The following is a 15,856-nucleotide window of genomic DNA, read 5'->3' as shown; positions in this document are numbered from 1 at the left end:
TCTAGGCTTCTCTAATGCAGGTCCCACTGCCTGGAATCTCTTCCCCTACCCCTTGGGACACTTACTCACCCTTCAAGACCCCAGTTCCAGTGTCATCTCCTTTCTGAAGTCATCCTCCTGCACCATGCTACCCCTGTCCCTGGAGGGTCTCATTTCTCAGGCTCCACCCTTCCCCACTACACAGCCAGGGGCTGGAGCCCAGGACCCTCAGGCCAGACCAGGGTGCAGACATGTGTCCTTTGATGAGCAAAACATTTACCTGTGATTTAAATTCAGAAGATTTCACATGAAAGTCAGAACTTCTAAGTTGTCTTTAAAAAGAGCCCATTCTGCCCTGGCTGGGTAGCTCAGGTGGTAGGAGCATCATCCTGGTAACCAAGGTTATAGGTTTGATCCCCAGTCCGGGCACATACAAGAATCAACCAATGATGGATCATGAAATCAATGTTTTGTTCTCTCTCTCTCCCTTCCTCTGTCTCTCTAAAATCACTAAGTAAAAAAAATTTTAAGGAAAACAGCATGTTCTGGTGACATGGGGCACACATCCCTACTGGACACATCAGCTGAGGCACTTATGCACCTGCCCCAGACAAGCTGGCCACATACTCCCCAGTTAGCACAGTCCCACAGCAGCCTCCCTCCATCATCCAGCTTCCTGCCCAGTCCCTGGGCACACCTGAGCATGTGCTCCATACCAAATAGAGGTGGGCATTTCTACTCCCGGCCTGGCACTCTATGTTCTGCAGGCCCCAGGGCTGGACCAGGACCTACTGACCTCTGCATGGGCAGGCCCTGCCTGGCAGCTGGCACCAGAGGTCCTCCCCAAATACCAATTTCCTTTATTCCCCTTCCCCACGTGCCTGGGTGTCCTGGAGGACAGGGACAGGTCTGATTGATTCTGGAAGCTCCCATGACTTCCCTAGGCATCAGTCCTTATCGAGTGCCCAGGATGTGAATAAGTGAGCAGCTGTTATCATTCCCGATTTCCAAAAGAGAAGACTGAGGCTTCATGGTGAAGTGACTTGTCATGGTCACGTAGGAAACTGCTAAATCTTGACTCAAAATCTTGTCATTTCTCCATGAAACTCAGGGGTTTCTGGTTTTTAAAAAAATCAGTAATACCATCATAATTATTGTCATTGTTGTTTTTACTGCTACCATGCGCTGAGCATTTACCGTGAGCCTGGCCGTGTGCTAAGCACTTTCACAGACCTCATCTCATTTAATCCTTGAAACTAATACTGATATTTCCACATTTACAACTGAGATAAATGAGGCTTACAGAGATTAAGTCACTTGCCCCAAATCACACAACTAGTTGGTGGCAGAGCTGAAATTTGCATCCAGACCCCATGAGAGGGGGTCCAGAGCCTGCAGGGGAAGCTTGGCTGGGATGGGGGATAGCAAGAGGGGGCCTCAGCCACAGAGGCCTCTAGCCCTCAGCCAGGCTCACACTGTGCTCTCCCAGCCCTAGGTCCAGCTTTCCCTGCCAAGGTGCTGGGGATAATGAATGAGATGCTCTGGTTGTCATGGAGACACCATGGCAACTCCGCACTTTCGGGAAATACCACAGTAACTGTGGCCACTGCTCAGGAGTTGAAAGTCACTCCCTACCCCACCCTCCACTCTGAAATGCTCTGATTCCCCCATAATCCTCTCTAGGGCCCAGAGAGAAAGGAGGCAGAGGTACATGGGGCTTCCCAGGGACCAAGCTGTCTGGAGATCAGGCCTGGGGAGTGGGACCGGCTCTGCCCTGCATGGACAGGGGGACCCCGGGGGTGCAACTGAGAGCTCCCTGAAACGGAACTCCTTGGTCCTTCCATGGTGAAGGGCACCTATCGTGTGACTTGAGCACACTCAGTGCCTACTGTGTGTAGCAGGCCTCCTGCACAGGGCTGTGTGTTTGCCTCAGGCCACGTCACCCCGACAGTCTGAGAGGTGGCAGTTACCGGCTCAGGCTGGAGCCAGCCGGCCCGGGCTCAAGCCTGGCCTCCATTATTTACTGGCCTTGTGACCTTTGAGCAAATCTGGCAACCTCTTTGAGCCTCAGTTTCCCCAAGTGTAAACTGGGCTTCATGCTACTTTTAGACATGCTGCCAGACTAAGAGAGATGATGTGGGTAAAACAGCTCCATGCCCGGCACACAGAGACACAGGTTAATAAACTTATTATCCATTTAACGGATTTGGAAACTGAGGCTCAGGAAGGAACTGGCCCAAAGCCAAAGATCAAATTAATAGTGGATCCAGAAAGAGAAGAAGGGAGGTCAGGTTTGGGAGCACCCTGGGAGTTAAGGACAAGCCGGTGACAGCTCCTGTTCCCTCCCTCTGTGCTGACTGGGCACAGCTAGGAACAAGCGTGGCCCTGGGCACTGAAGATGCAGGGCTCTGGGCTCCGGGGTTCTATGTCTCTGGCGCGGGTCTGCTGCTGGCGAATGAAGGTCCCTGGAGCCCTGCGTGCTCACCCAGCCCAGATGGGATTTCTCGCCCGGGCTACTCCTGACAACGTCCCCTGCATCTCCCGCACTCACGTGCACACGAGTGCACAAACTCATGTGGGGCTTCCATGTTCGCACGGTGCCACCACCACGGGAATGGGGCTGGGGAGCTGGGAGGAGGTGCAGGGAGAGCCTTGGAAACAGGCTTGGAAGTACGTGAATGGGCTCTGGGCTTGGGGGAGGAGAGGTGGCCGCAGGCCAGGTTCTGCCAGCCCCACATGCAATCCCAGGAACACTTCTCACAGCTGACCCAGTCCCTTTCTCCCTGTCACACCCCAGCACAGTCACCTCACCACCCACTACCCAGCCACACCCCACAGCCACCCCACCAGCAGCCCGGCCCCAGCCTGCCCCACCCACCATGCACAGCACAGGGCAGAAAATCCTCCACATTTGCTTCCCAGCTGTGCAGGAGTTCTTCCAGCTCACTCAATCACACCCCTGGGAAGCTCAGACCAGAAGCAAATCCCTCCTTTGCAGGAATTCGCTGCATCTCCCACCCCCCACAGCCCTGCAGTGTTGCCTGGCCCAGGGCCAAGCTGCTGCCCATCAGTCATCCTGGAGACCAGGGCCACCACCAAGGAACTGCTGGCAGTCTGGCTCAGAGTCCAGGGCCACAGAGTGTGCAGTCCACCCTGCAGCGACACATGGGGACACTGAGGCCCAGACAGAGAAAAGGACCCCCGGGGCTTGCACCAGCCAGGCCTGCCACACCCCCACCTACCTTGGCCCATTTTCTTGTCCAAGAGAACCCTGCCTCCTCTCCAAGGCCAGCAGTAGTTGGAGGTCGGACCTTGCCAGCTGTGGGTTTCCAAAGTCCTCCGTGAGCCCTCCTGCTCTGCCTCTCACCACTCGATGTTGGGTTTATGCAGCCAGGTGTCAAGCTGCTCTCAAGACCGGACCTCTGGTGGCCCAACTTCATGGGCAGCTTTCCCAGGTGGAAGTGGTCTCCTACCCACGGCAGGCGCCCAAGAGCCTCGTGCCCTGGCCAGCTACCTCCCCTGTTTGAATCTGCTACGAGGCGCCTCCAAGCTGGATGCATCAAAAGTATGGACATTATTTACTAGACAGGACACACCTGTGCTGCGTGCTCTCACAGATGAGGAAACTGAGGCCCAGAGGGGCCCACAAGTTGCCCCAGTGCTCAGAGCTACTGAGCAGGTGACAGGGAACCTTAGCACAGAGCTGTGTTCGTCATCCTTCAGAACCGCGGGTCCTCTGAGCTCGTCCAGGACTTCCCACCCACTCACCACTGCCTCTGAATGGGGCTTTTTCTGCTTTTGTTTTCACCCATTTTACGTGTGTTTTAACTTACAAGCAACCTTAAATGAGCCTTCTTGGAAGCAGCCCCACAAACCATCCGTCAATCCACAAGCAAACAAAGCCTAAAACCCTGGTTCACTCCCAGGTTCTCAGCGGGGATTTGTTGTGGGTTCCCTGGCAGGGAATGCCCAGCAAGAAACCTCAGGAACTTAGACCTGCTGGTTGGGAATTTGTCTTTCTTCCAACAGGGCCTGAGCTGAGCGTTTACCTTTACTAGCTCTGAAGAAAGGGCTTTCGAAGCAAACAAACAAAACAACTGTGGGAGGGGTGGAGCGGGGACAGGCAGGTCAGGACCAGCTGCCGTCCTGTCCCAAGGACGGGCTCCCCTCTAGTCCTCCCGAAGCTCCCAACACAGACCGAGATGGGCAGGCCCATTATAGGGCATGCTCCTCATTAGCCCATTCAGCTTCCCAGAATAGGGCTGCCTCCTCCCAATCCCCAAATCCACTCACGACACACTCAAATCCACCCCTAACTATTTTTCTTAGACTCAGGTCAGAGGTACTCAAAAAGACCAGAACGCTATTTCTCTGTAAACATCCTAATTTCCCTGGCTGACAGCAGTCGGCAGGGACTGAGATCCTGGTAACCCCCCAGCCGCACACAGGGCTATGCTGAGCGCTTTCCCTGCGTTATCACACCCAGTCCTCACATCCTGAGAGGTGGCATCACTGAGATGTGCACTTTACAGATGAGGGAACCTAGGCTCAGAGAGGGCAAGCAACTGACTCAAGGCCACACAGCTGGGCAGAGGTAGAGCTAGGACAGCCCCAAGCCAGGCCACTTAGAGCCCCTGCTTGTAACCTCTACATAGTCCTGCTGCCCAGCATTCCACACCATTCTCGAGCCAGGTCTTCAGCTCAAAGCATACCCAGAGAGAGGCTTTCTGCAGGTGACCAGCCCAGCTGCCAAAATGTAGGCTAACCCAGAAGAAAGCCTTCACTGGCAGAAGGGACACCACAGGTCCCCAGAGAGGCAGGCCCCCAAATGAGAAAGGGGGGCTGCCTCCATGCCCCCATCAGGGGCCTCCTACTAAGGAAGAGGAGAGAGAAGCAGGAGTGAAGGTCAGAAGTGGCAGAGCTCAGTTAACTGCCACCGACAAGGACAATAGTGACCGACCTGCTTCCCGGTCTGCTGCATGCCTGGCACTCTAGCGCGCACATCCCACCCCTGACCTCAACCTCATTTACTCGTCATGCATTCCCAGTGAAATAGAAACAAGTTTATTGTGCCCTGAATTCCTCCCCTGTCAGCCCCCCTGCAGAGGAGCCGAGGAATGCCAGTCAAGCCCAGCCCCTGCCCTCCCACCTGCCCACTCCAGGTCGCCAGGTGCCCCGTGTGAGAGTCCGAGAAGCAGGCGTGTTTGGGGGCCTCCATTTCGTGGATGCAGAAGCCAAAATCCACATGGCCTTGAGGTCCACATCAGCATCCCAGAGCCCTGAACCCGCTCCCTGTGTGCCTGTGGACTTGGCCCGCGCCTTCTCTGAGCCTGTTTCTTCACCTGGATGATGCAGGGAGTGAACTAGACCAGAAGCTGATGGCCTCCTGGGGTTACAGAGCCCTTCGAGGATACAACGACGGCCGCTCCTGGGCTCTCCCCTGACAGGCGCCACAGATTCAGGGTAGCTGTGACTGCACTTTCCAAGCAAAGGACACACAAACCCTCTGGGGCCCTGCCGGCTTTGAGGACCTGTGGCTAGCCAGGTCTAGACAGGACTGAAGCCACAAATGCGACGTCTGAGCACCCTGGAACCTCCCCACCCCAGCTCCCCGAGTGGCCCTGCGGTAAATCTCTAACTCTCAGACCTGTTGGCTTCAGGGGGATTTGTGGACTTGCCAAGCTGTCAGGAGAAGTCGCAAGAGAAACTGATCCCTTCCTTCCCTCCCACCCTTCAGTTGCCACCTCCTTCTCCTCTACGAGGAAGCTGCCAGGTCAGCCCTGGCATGGCCCCAGAGGCTGGGACCCTGAAGGAATCTGCTTCTGGTCATGGAGGGGACCCAGCGCCAGGATCCAGGACCAGCTTGTCCCAACCTCTGGACCCTGGGCCCCCCCTGCATGGGTATGGATATGCACACACCCTGTGCACACGTACGTCCAGACTGGACAGGAAGGAGGGCACTAAGGCCAGAGGGTACGGGAGGCCAGGGAGAGAACAACAAGACCCACCAAGCTCCAGGCAGCAGCCGCTCAGCTCTGTGTCACTTCTCCGAGTCCTCTCAACGGCTCCTCACTCCTCACTTAGCATGGCTGCACCTAAACCCAGAGCCAGGACAAATGGTATCACAGTCAGTCCAGTCCCCCCTCCGGTAAGGAGGGAGGGAGGGAAAGAGGGAGGTGGCCCTAGGGCACCCTGAGCCACCAACTGTATCCCCAGAAGCCTCCGCCCCCCGCCATATCCCTCATCAGAGGCCACCAACCCTGCCTCCTGACCTCAGACCAACTCAGCCCCCAGCCCAGGAGCCCCTCCAGCAGGTAGGCACCCCTGCCGGAGGTGCCTTCCACAGAAGAAGAGAAAGTATGTCCCTGGCCCTATGTTGATGAGTCCTCTGGTCCCCCTCAGGAAGGGTGGTGCCCTGACCAGTGTGGCTCAGTTGGTTGGGTGGGCATTGTTCTGCAAAGCGAAAGGCCACCAGTTCGATCCCCAGTCAGGGCACATGCCTGGGTTGGAGGTTTGATCCCCGATTGGGGCGCATACAAGAGGCAACCGATTGATGTTTCTCTCTCATCTATGTTTCTCTCCCTCTTTCTCCCTCCTTTCCCTTCTCTCTAAAGATAAGTAAATAAACTCCTATAAAAGAAAGGAAGAAAGGTGGCGGCCAGGAGTGGAGAAGCCCTTGCTGGCAGCAAGCACGACTGACTGCAGTTCTGCCTGACCTCCTCTGTAACCTTCGGCGAGGCCCTCCCCTGCCCCAGGCCTTAGTTTCCCCACCTGTCCTGTGAAGAGGAGGAAGAAAGACTGATGTCCCCTGGTGGGGCCAGCTGGTGATCAAAGCATCTGTGACATTGGCTTTTGGCCCCTGCTGCACCCCAGCTGACCTGCCAGGCCCTTCCCATTGCCCCGCCCTGTAGAGGGGGAAGAAGGGTGACTGCCAGTTTGGAGAGGGCCAAACCCATGCCAGAGCGTCAGGTGCTAGAGCCAAAAAAGGGCCTCATGAAGCCCAGAGAGGAGGAGCAACTCCCCCACGGTCACAGAGGCAGCTGGAAAGGGGCCAGGCTGGCCCAGATTCCCTTCTCGGCAGCAAACACGTAAGCGTGTCCACCTGCAATGCTCCTGCGTTTTTAGAGGACACCAAGGAGGGCACGAGGCAACTGGCTAATGACAGAGTTTCAGGCCCCGAGAGCAGCCACAGGGAAAGAAAAGATGGCGCGCTTGGACGACTGAGCCCTGGGGAGGGAGACAGGGCGGGCTGTCCAAGGACCCCTCTGGTCACACCCTGAGGGTGGCCCAGGATGCCGCCAGCCCCAGGTGAATCCTAGGCACACCTGCAGGAATTAGGGAGTCTTGGCCACCTCTGACCAAGTCACCTGAGGCCCAGCCAGCAGGCCTGGTGGAGGTAATGAGAGGACTGGCCCAGGTGGACACACGGAGACCAGTGTGCCCAGAAGACGTGAGAGCCTTGGGGATCTGAGAGGCTTCAGATCCCCAAGCAGAGGGAGGCCAGAGCGGAGGGAGGCCAGGTACGCTGCGGGGTGACGAGGAGGGAGGGAAAGCTTTGAGTCACTTGGAAGCTGCAGAAGCCCCCTAATCTTCTAGAGTCCTGGTGGGCATAACATGGGGGCCTGCTGAGACTCAAGGCCCACATGAAAGTGGCCTTGTCCCTCCAGACTTGCTGGGGCTTGTCGCCGAGACAAGAGCCCGCTGCCAACACACCTCGGTGGTGAGGGGCTCAACACCTCAACACGCACAGAGGCACAGCTGGCAGGGAGGGGGCAGAAGGCGGGCAGGAGGGCCTCGCTTTCTCTGCAGCACAGACAGCCAGAGAGCAAGCAGAGACTCCGCAAAAGCGCCGGGTGACCTACATATCACAGGCTCCTTTTAATGAGACCCAGGGGGCCTCAGTGAGACTCCAGAAGGTGCCGCACAGATGTCCCCACACTCCCAAGGCTCAGGAAACAGTTCACAGGGTCAGGAGAGGAGAGTTCCGGTCCTAGACCTCCAGGGCGAGGCAAGCGAGGCAGCTGGCACAGACGTCCCGGAGGTGGCCCTCTCATGCGCTCCTGGGCACCGGCGGGCGGCACTGGGAGTGAGTGCCACCTCAGAGCGGCACCTAAGAGCAAACACTCCTTCGAGGTAACTCTAGAGGCCCTACTTGCCTCACCTAGTCCCAGCCTTGCTTGTGACCTTAGTGACTGACTCCTTCCTGGGCCTTCTTTGCTCACCTGTAAAATGGAATAAAGCCAAGTGGCTCCAATGGCCCCCCTAACTCAGCGGGGCGATTTTGTAGGGAGCATTATCAGTCCCAGAATAGGGCACGAGGATCCCCACTCCCCACCGTCCCCACCGTCCATAAATCCGTAAGTCACCACACTCCAGCTGGGAAACACATCATATAGCCACAACTGGGTACTGGGTCCTGGGCCCTTAGCTAATTGCTTGGCTCCATTTCATCAGGGCCTCATCTCACATGTGTGGAAACTGAGGATCGTGGCAGTTAAGCAACTTGCTCAAGCTCCCAGTTGCACACTGCTTAGCTGAGATCCGACCCGGTGTCTGGCGTTAACGCCTGCATTCCATGGCATCAGCCACAGATTGCCCAAACCCACTAGGGCTTGGAGGATGCCACCGGGTCTTTGCACCTCCCACACTGAGCACGAAATGCTGAGACTAATGTGAAAGGCAGGCTGGTGGAGGCCGGGAGGAGGTGGGGACAGGAAGCCTGCGTGGGCGCTGGGCATCTGCAGGCTGACCAGCCTCCAGCCAAGCCAGCTGTCCACCCTTGTGGCTACAATGTCCACATCACCACAAGCACACCACAGCCACCGCTATGCCATTTTTAAATCATTACACAGACGCAAAGCTTTTTCACAGACTTTGCTTTGGTGTCACATGACCACCTTATAGGAACAGAGCTGGGATCTCTTCTCCCTTTCTCACACGAGGGAAGTGGCATTCCCCGCGGAGGAGTGACTTCCCAAAAAGCACACAGTGAGGCAGTGCTTGAGAGTGAATTTGGTGCCTGCATCTCCCACCTCCCGGTCCAGGGCTTTGTCTCGCCTCCATGCCCTTGACTTTTCAGTGTCACCCTCATTGATGGCCTTTGTAAAGCAACGATGACCATTGCTGAGCTCACTCTGCAGGTATTATACCCAGCACTTCATATAGTATCTCATTTAACCATCACAACATCCTTGTAAATTAAGTGCTGCTACTGTTTTCATTTCTCAGATGGAGACACTGTGGCTCAGAAATGTGGAGCAATTGGCCCCAGGTCACCAAGCAAGGAATGGGCAGAGCTGGGATTTGAACCGACGTCAGTCTGGCTCTGGGGCCTGGGCTCAGAACCTCGGTGCTGCGCTGCTTTGTCTGGAACAGAGGGGCCAGGAGACCAGGTGCTCAAACAGTGTGTGTATCTGGCAGGCCATGGCAAGGTTACGACAATAGAAGGACAAACAAAGCTCTTGGAGAGCCCACAAGACTGAGGTTGTTGCAAAGATCTGGGCAGGAGGCCAGGAGTCTGCGCAAGGGACATGGGAACAGAGGGAGGTGACAGGTAGGAGGTGGCTTTGTGAGGCCCTGGTCAAGTGCCTTGCTCTCTCTCTCAATTTACCCAGCTGTTGAGAAAAGTCCCTGGAATATCTTCAGAGCCCCCTCCATCCCTAAAAACCCTTGGACCCTGGGAAAACAAGCACTGCTTGGTGACAGCCTGGCTGCGAGCCCTGGGGGACTCTGAAATGTCCTTGGCCGTCCTGGCACGGCTCAACTGCTGGGAAACAGGCTTGCAAAAGCACCGGGCGGGACAGCATGCCTGGGCACCACTGAAGTACGGGTCCCGAGGGGGCCGCACTCCGCCGTTGTCAGCCTCTCCACGGCTCCACAGCAGCATGCGCCGCCCAGCCCGGACCCACACCAGGAACCAAGGCCACATCCAAGTGTCCAGTGGAATGCCACTCCAGGCCTGCCCTGCCCCCGCTGGCCCTGCCTGGGGCCCTACATGCGACTCCAGTATACTTGCTGTCAACCGACCCTAGATGCCCCTCACTCACACTCTGTAAGGTCAGCCCTGGGAGGTACAGACAAGGGGTCCTGGAGGAGACCTTAAGGGAAATGACCACCCCCATGCCAAGGGACCTGTGCCAAGTCGGTGACGACCCTCAGGTGGGGGAGTGCAGGGGGGTCCATGAGGGCCAGCCCTCAGTTCTCACTCTGGCAAGTGGAAGGGGCTCAGCCCAAGTCTCCACACTTAAAGCTGCCCCCTCAACCCACATGTATAACATGTTCCTATTCAATAACCTTTCATGGCTCCCACCACCCACCAGGCAAAAGCCCCTTAACCTGACAGACTCCACAGGCACTGCTGCCAGCAGCCTGCTAAGCAGGGGGGCCTTCGCTAAGTGCTGTGCTCACACTTTCTCACTTAACCCTCACAGTGAGCCTGTGGCATGGGTACTGCGGTTGGCGCACTGCTTACAGATGGGAACGCCAAGGCTCGGAGAGGCTGTGTCACTGGCCCGGAGCCTCACAGCCAAGAAGTTATGTCCCTGGCAGGGAAAGGATTCACACCCATGCCTGGACTGCAAGCCCAGGCCCTTAACCCTCGTGCCATGTGGCCTCCTCGAGTGCTCCTGGCCACCCTCAGAAGCCTGGGGCCAGCTCAATGGCTCTGTGCACAGGAGGGGAACTGGGGCACAGAGAAAAGGCCCTCTGTGCTGGTAGCAGAGTCAGGGCGAGGCCTATGGCCTCCAGCCGCCCCTCCCAGGGCTCCCAGCCCCCCCTCCCCCAGTCCCGGAGGAACTCCCACCCGAGAGACATGCCCAGACCGACTCCCAAACCAACTCCGTAACAATTAGTCCACAGAATCTGCCTTTCTTCTCCAGCCAGGAGGAGGTTTGCAAAGAGAGAAAAGACCAGGAAGGGCCCGGGAGATCTTCGTTCTTACAGACCAGGGGGGTCCCGCAGAGTACCCTCGCGCCCCCTGAGGAAACCACCCCTTCAGTAACCAGACCCTGCAGGCCCAGCACCAGCCCCTCACCCCAGGGTCCATGCCAGTTCAACACCCCTGACCTGAAATCTCTGTTCTTCTCCCCAAACCTGCTTGTCCTGCAGCTTGCCCTGTTCTCGGTAAATGCCAACACTGTCCTTAGGGCAGAAACCTTGTCACGGGCACCCTGCTCCTCTCACACCCCACAACTAATCCCCTGGCTCACCCTGCAAAATCAGTCCCGAGTCCCGCCCCTGGCTGCCTCCCCGACCATGCCCACCCGGAGGTCCTCCCTTGCCGGTGGGACTGCAGCAGCTTCCTGGCCAGGGTCCCACTTCTACCTCCAGCCTCTCCTCCATGCGGCAGCCCTGTACATCCAAGCAAGGCATACGCTGGCCCAGCCCCTCCACAGCTTCCCCTTTGCTCAGAACAACTAACAGCTAGTGCAGGGCTGGCAAGTGCTGGTCTGTTGATCTACCCCACCACTACGATGTCAGCCCCCAGCCTTGGTCTGTTTTGTTCACGGCTGTGTCCCAGTGCCTAAAAAAAATGCCTGGAACAAAGTAGATGCTTACTTAAAAAAAACTGTTGAATGAGGGACCGTTGCCTTGCCCATGGGAACACACCTTTCAGTTTCTGCAGCCCCCTAGAAGACCGGGGTCACTTGGAGGCCAATCCAATGCTCCACCTGTGCCAGCTGGAACCCAGAGGGTTGTCACATGAACAGTGCCCCATCAAACAGTGCCTTGGGACAACTGAGCGCTTGGACAAAACAGGACAATTGCACTGGTCCTTGGCCAACGCCTCTGGCCACCCTTTCGGCCACCGAAGGAAAACTTCTGAGTCTCAGCACTGGGCCCACGGGGCGGCTCCAGCCACCAGCAGGAATGTGGACCAGGCTGCCGCCGCCTTCCCTCCCAGCCCCCCACAGCTGCCGGGGTCCAGCATCTACAAAGGCTGTCCCATGCTCCTAGCAAGAGGAGGCGGAGGAGGGAGGCCCAGTGCCACGCCCGCCCTCTCCTACTGTCAGCAGGAGAGGGCATCAGCAGGAAGCTTTGTTCTCAGAAGAAAGAGCATGAAGCCCAGTGCCAGGCGGAAATGGGCACAGGCCCAGAGGCGACAGTTTAAGGGAAAACAACAAAAAAATGGGATAGAGGATGTTTGAAGGGTCATTTGCAACCCCCATCAGTTTCATGCCCCTGGGGTGGCTGTGACGTGCTGGTTTCACTTTTCCAGGCCCAGGCCTGGAGGTCACCAGAGACAGCCCTGGCCTTGAGGCAGCCGCCTGTCCCAGCTGAATAATCAGGCAGTGGTCCTGCAGAGGGAGGGGGGGACAGAAGAGCGAGGCCTGGCCTGGAGCCAAAGACTGGAGTCTAGGCCAAACTTTCCTCGTACTCACATGATACTCGGAGGGCCCCCCCTCTGTGTTCCTCAGTTTACCCGTCGGTGCATGGCGTGTCCAGGTCTGCGCCGGAAACCTCAGCCCACCTGCCACAGGACCACACACACGGGGTGCCCCTCAGGTGTGGCCAAGTGGTGGGGTTGTCCAGGCCAGCCCTCCACCCTCCCTGGGCTCAGGCCCTCCCACCAGGGGCACAGCACCTGCACACTCTACCAGGGCTCCCAGCCTGCCTCCTCCACTGGCATCAGGGCCCTCCTCTCCTGAGCTGTTGCCTGAAGAATGTGAAACCCCTCTGGGCCTGGTCAAGGTGGGGCCAGGAGTCAGGGTCCTCCCTCCACCCTACACTGGTGCCCACCCCCAGGCCCTCTTTCATGGCTTACAGGGGCACTTTCAGCCATGACCACTGGGGGGAGCCCAGTGAGCTAGTACACAGGGGACAAAAGAGAAGCCCCGAGGGGGAGAGGGGCACGTTACTCCCACACAGCACAACTGTCACCCAGGGGTCCTTCCTCCCACCCCTGGACTCCACGAGTCCAGACAGGGTCCCTAAAGTGTGTCTCATGTCTGAATCTTCTGGAGTGGGGGAGGCTGTTGCCCAGACCGAAGGACTCACAGATGGGACAGAAATCACACGCATTTTTTACAAGCTTCCCAGGTTTTTCTTGTACCCAGAGCCATTATAAACTCACAGCTAAGACTTCTTCCAAGCCAAGACATCTTAGCTGGCCTCAGGGGATGTTTGGGATTTCAATTAAAAGAGAGAAATAAACCTCAGCTGGACAGACAGCTGGATACTCGAGATGATGGATCAAGTGCAACTCTAGGAGAATGAAACAGAGGGGAAGCCTGGTCCGGTAAACACCTGAAATGACCCCACCTTCCCAGTCCCCTGTCCCCTCAGGATGCAGACCTGGAACTGATACCCTCTGAAGCCTGCTGATCCCAGCCTCCCTTCTCCGCCCAAACTCCCCCAAGCCCTCCAGGAGAGTGAACCATGGGGACAGCTGTGGGTTAAAAGCTCCTCCCCCTGGCGATGCTGCAGCACCTCCAGTGACTCTTATCCGCGGCTTCAGAAGCCGTCTGGGGCAGTGGCTGAGCAGCACAGCTTATGTGGGAGAGGGTTCAGGGGCCACAGGGCAGGTGGGTCCAGGGCCTCTATTAAATGGAACCTTCACAGCTGGCAGGAGCACCACTGCCATGCCTCGGCTCAGGAAGGAAGCACTTAGTATGCTTCTGCTGTGTACACCGCCCTGACCCTGAGCCCGAGCCCAGTGCTCCAAGGGACACGGGACCTTCAACGAGCCCACAGAGCAGACACAGAGGCACCACCCGACGATGCAGGAGAGAAAGCAGGCCATGCCGTTGGGACAGGGTTGCAAATTCAGACACCCAGAGGGCCGGGAAGACCATGCAAGTGCATGACGCGGACGGGGGCGTGGGGCCAGGGTGCAGCACGTGTGCCCCTCTCCCTCCAGCAGTGGCCATGGCAGCATGGAGGCTGCAAGTTTGCCGTTCCTGAAGCAAGGCCAGAAGTTGGGATTTTTATGTAAAATCTCCTGCTGGCAACTAGCTCAATTGTTGGCATGGGACCAGCAAAATCTGCCTGTGGGGTGGACGTGGCCTGCCAGTTTATGGCCTGTGTTTTCTTGAAAGGGACAGAGGACACGCTGTGGAGCTCAGGTAGAGGCCAACGTGCCTGCAGCTGAGATACCAGGGAAGGCTTCCTGGGAGAAGAGGCATCGGTGCTGGGCTGCAAGGGTGGGAAGGGCACTCCTAGGGAGGAAGTCATGGGGAGGGGTGAGTAGACCGGCTGGAGCCACAGGGACCATGGGTCAAGGGCCCCCCAGCCTACTGCCTGCCTTTCCCCCTATAAAGGAGTCCCTGTCTCCATTTCCAAAGCAGGCACAAAGGCATTAACTCTGTCTGTCCCCAGGTGGCAGGAGGAGGGGCCACCTGCCCAGTAAACCTCTAAACTGAATCAATTGGTGGCAGAATAGCACCGGTTCGATTTCATCCCTGGAGCTTGAAGAACAGGTCAGCTAATGCAACAGCTCCATGGTGGGGGGCGGGCGGGGGGGGGGGGGATGGGGAAAGGAGAGGAAGAGACAATGGGAACAAAACGAGGTTGAGAATGGTATCCTGCCTGGCCAGGCCCGGCTGATTACATAACTCTGCCTCAGGACAAGGCCACGTTCAAGGCACCAGGGGGGCCTGGACTGGGGCATCTCAGAATGCAGAGGGTGGGCCTCCTCCTCCCATGTCCACCCCACGCTCCAACCTTGCCCTGCAGCTCCTGGAAAGCCAAGCGCAGAGTGCAGGGCCGGAGATGGAGACGAAGACCCCCAGGATAAAACACTTAAAGGATTACACAGCAAATAAGCAAAGAGCCGGAATGAAAAATAATAGCAAACTTTTACCCAGTGATTACTTTGTAGCAGGCACTGGGATAAGTCATTTTTGTGTATTATCTTATTTAAGTCCATCACATCCTAACTATTGTTATTATTCCCATTTTACAGATGGGGAAACTGAAGCACAGACACAGTAGCTCACGTGAGATCATGCAGCTTACAAGGGAAGGTGCAGGCTTAGAACCCAACGGTGCCTCCGTGACGGCGTTCGGAACCACAGCACCACTGCCGCCAGGCTGCGTTCCACTACAACTGCACAGCCCCTTCATCAACCTTCTCTCAAGCCTGCTGTGAAGACATGCGGCCCACGCCCTCCTGTCCGCACTTTGGGGGAGGCCAAGTCCTCTCACAACCTGATAAAACCTACAGGCTCTCCGCACAGAAATGCCTCCCAAATGTGGCCCGTGGGCTCGTGGGCTCACAGATCCTTGCATTGGTGAGAATGGAGGGGTCAAGGTCACAGGATACACAGGATCAAGAGATAGGAGGTGGCAGAGGGAAGGGACTCCCCAAAGCCTGCTGCCCCCTCATATCTGTCAACTTGGAGCCCAAACACACAGCCGCTTAGGTCCACATGCGTGGGCACGAATCAGGGCTGAAGGCCTAGTCATCCCTCAGGACTGGGGGAGCAGAATGAATCACGACACACCACAGCCCTTGCCTCTGCACCCACTGGGTGTGACTCCCAGCTCCCAGCTGCTGGGCAGACGGTGCACAGCCGGACCCCGGCATCTGGATGGGGCTGGCATCACCACTCGAACCATCCCAGCCTCCTCCTCCTGCCATGCAAGTCACCGCCTAGTGGGTCCACCTCGCAGACCAGGCCTGGCCTCGCCACGAACGGAGCAGCTCCGAGCGTTTTCAAAGGGACCCCCCGCAGCCCCTGTGCCCAGCCTCCTGCCAAGGTCCTAGGAGAGGTAAGTCAAGAAAATGGCCTCTTTCAAGACACTGGAAGACCCAGGCTCTCGCCCCAAGTCTTCCACAGCCTCACTGTCTGACCTCAAGCCCCTCCCTCCTCTGGGAGCCTCAGTTCCACCCTCTGTAAAGTGGGGAGATGACCCTCTCAAGTCCTTCCCCCACCCA

The 15,856-nt window shown here is 57.3% G+C and overlaps 1 protein-coding gene across 9 annotated transcripts in view; it reads right to left on the bottom strand.

Annotated features, from left to right (window-relative positions):
* NDST1 (N-deacetylase and N-sulfotransferase 1) overlaps positions 1-15,856 on the bottom strand; it is a 52,780-nt gene that overhangs the window by 28,103 nt on the left and 8,821 nt on the right. For 3 of the 9 annotated variants that reach the window (XM_053926838.2, XM_053926839.2, XM_053926837.1), the window contains exon 2: positions 5,988-6,074. The exons of 3 other annotated variants lie outside the window; for them this stretch is intronic. The gene's annotated coding sequence lies outside the window, so the exon portion shown is untranslated. Of the gene's footprint in view, positions 1-69; positions 239-5,987; positions 6,075-6,750; positions 6,877-15,856 lie in introns of those variants that run through there. 3 more of the 9 variants (XM_045185190.3, XM_024576844.4, XM_045185189.3) reach the window with 3 other exon arrangements.

This window comes from Desmodus rotundus, chromosome 6 (genome assembly GCF_022682495.2).
Source record: "Desmodus rotundus isolate HL8 chromosome 6, HLdesRot8A.1, whole genome shotgun sequence".
Lineage (NCBI taxonomy): Eukaryota > Metazoa > Chordata > Mammalia > Chiroptera > Phyllostomidae > Desmodus > Desmodus rotundus.
This window is presented reverse-complemented; position numbering and strand designations above follow the sequence as displayed.